This window comes from Orycteropus afer, unplaced genomic scaffold (genome assembly GCF_000298275.1).
Source record: "Orycteropus afer afer isolate SDZICR_OR568_19922 unplaced genomic scaffold, OryAfe1.0 scaffold00066, whole genome shotgun sequence".
Lineage (NCBI taxonomy): Eukaryota > Metazoa > Chordata > Mammalia > Tubulidentata > Orycteropodidae > Orycteropus > Orycteropus afer.
The window spans coordinates 7,685,342-7,688,151 of record NW_006921653.1 but is presented as its reverse complement, the minus strand read 5'-3'; positions in this window follow the sequence as shown (position 1 = coordinate 7,688,151).

Here is a 2,810-nt window from a genome sequence, read left to right as displayed (position 1 = left end):
TCCAAGAAGCTGTCAAGGAATTCAAGTTAACTCCTATGAAAACAAGCAGTGAATAAATTGGTTGGGCCACCGTGAGCCAACCCTATGTTTGCAACAGACTGAAAGTTCCCACCTGACTTGTGGCAAATTTATTCAGCTGCTTAAGATTAATTTTTACTCATACTTTGAAAAAACAACAGCTTGGTATTTTTAGACTGTTAAGAGCAGCAGGAGTTTGCCAATGATACACCTCTTCTTTTTTTCTTTCTTTTTTATTTAATTTCTCATGCTTTCTTGACACATGGCTGTTCTGAGTCAGTGTTTGCCTTTCATTCCCAAAATAATAGTAAATAGTAAAAAATAAAACACATTTATTAAACTCTTACTATTTGACAGGTATGTCCAGTGCTTTCACATTATTTAATTCAAGGGGTAAAGGAAGATTCCATTACAGATCTTCTTACTCCAAACCTCATCTTCTTTTCCCCAAGGGGAAATTGTGCTATGGAATTCATGTGAGCCATAGAGTCAGGTAAGAGATATGGCAAGACCCCAAAACAGGCAGAAATAGATTCCTCCATGTTTTAATCAGTGCTCTGCCTGCCTGTAACCCTGGTGGCAGACGTAACAGCATGGAACTGAAATGCAGTTGCTTTCTAGGACTCACAAGTTTAGTGTTTCTGGTAGATTATGTCTCTCTCTCTCCTTCAGGTAGAAGGATCAAAAATAACCAAAATAGGATCCCTTTCTGCTTCAAAGGGTAAAGAATCTCACTCTTTCCAATCCATTTACTCATCGTCAATCTAAGGTGGCTGCCAAGCATGGGAGTTCCATTTTTCCTTTATTTCTGAGAACAAAGGTTGTCTGAGGAAGCTTACCTGTGACAGAAGAATAAACTGAAGAATTCTGGCTCTTACATGGCCAGCATGACCCATGACAGCCTCCTACCTGTGAATGCCCAGTGCACATTAATTCCCCACACCCCTACCTAGAGAGTTGTGTAATAACTACAAATTTACACAAAGCAGTTTTCCCGGATGATGCTACAGGCATTGGTAAGGAAAGAACATGATGACTCAAACTCTACTCCTGCTTGCCTGGCCAGCTGGTTGCCTTTAAGTTCTAACCATTGTTTCCCATGAGGACTCCCAGGTCTAAGTGCCATCTCTTCTGGAAGTGTGTTGATTTCCCACCTTCCTCAAGTTGGGACAATGATAAACACAGAATATTCTCCATGCCTCTGGTACGGTATAGTATTCACCACACTGGACTCTGATTCTGTCCCCCAGCTAGACTCAAATGCTTCAAAGGAGGAGAAGGACCATAAATTTATTCATTTTGCACTCCTGACATCAGCACATAGTATGTGTTCAGGGAATATGTGATAAATGAATGACTGGCTCCTGAATGTGCTGTTAGTATTTCTGCCTCCCTATGCTTGCTCACACTATTTTCATCACCAAAAATTCACTTCCCCCTCTCCTCTACCCTCAAGTATGAGGAAATTTGTTTCCTTGCTATGTAGGAAGTCTAGATGATTATTCAGAGAAATATTTACATAAAATGTTTTTCTAAGTATTATGTTCAGTGCTATGTCCAGAGACTCTCAAGTGAGATACTAGTTAAAATATTAACTATGCCACTAAAATCTCCAGGGGTCCTCCCCTGGCTGTTCAAAGCAACCTTTTATATCCCAGACATTAGCCAGTACATATCAATGGGAACAGATGAAACTGCTACCCTCAGCTTGCAAAGGAGTTAGAGCCCAAAACTATGTTTTGGTCCTTAGTAAATTGATCCTTTCAAATGTAGAACTCTTTCCAATATAAATTTTGATATAAGTGATACTGACAGTTCCAAACCAGTCAATAAAATCCTACTCACTCTAAACATAGAATTAATAAAACCAGACTGAGTTGTGTGCCCTCAAAATAGAGTCAGAAGGAAAATACAGGAAGAAAGGATAAGTTCCTTCCTGCTGTGAGAACTGAGGGGCACCCAATGGAACCTAACACATAAGTTTATTCCTTCCTATCTTTTAGTGCCCATGTGCCCAAGCTGAACCAAATGTTTGCCACTTTCCTAATTCTCAGTTATGAAGTTTATGTAGGCCCCTTAAAATGTTTGAGGTTCTTTAATCTTGAAGGTTCCAATTTTTCTTTAGGCAAAATCCAGATGATCTCAACTAGATATTAGAAGGTTAACAAGAAAAGTACAATAGTCCACATTAAGGTACAAGGTGAACTGATGCATTTGAATCATGGTGTTCACGAAGAAAAATGAAAATACCATGGATGCTAGAAGAAAATCTATCCTGGAAAATGTACAGTCAGAATGCTCCTTAGAAGCGAGAATGGTCAGACTTTGTCTCACCTACTTTGGTCATGTTGTCAGAAGGGACCATTCCCTGGAGGATATCATGCTTGGTAAAGCAGAGGGTCAGCGAAAAAGGGGAAGACTCTCAATGGTATGGATTGACACAGTGGCTGTGACAATGGCCTCCAGCGTAGCAAGGACTGTGAGAATGGTGCAGGACCCAGCAGTGCTTTGTTCTGTTTATGTAGGGTCACTATGAGTTGGAGGCAACTCAACAGCACTCAACAACAAAACAAGGTTGTGGTGGTTATGTTTGTGTGTCAACTTGGCTGGGCCTGGTTGAGTGACTGGACAGCTGGTGGTAGTTATTCCCCATGATGAGACTGGCAATCAACTCCCTGGTGGGATCTACCACAAGCAGCTGAGTAACTGCTTTTGAGATGTGGTCTGCTTCATGTGTATAAGGAGAAGCCTTGGGAATGGTCTCTAGCCTATGGCACACTTGGACCCTGCAT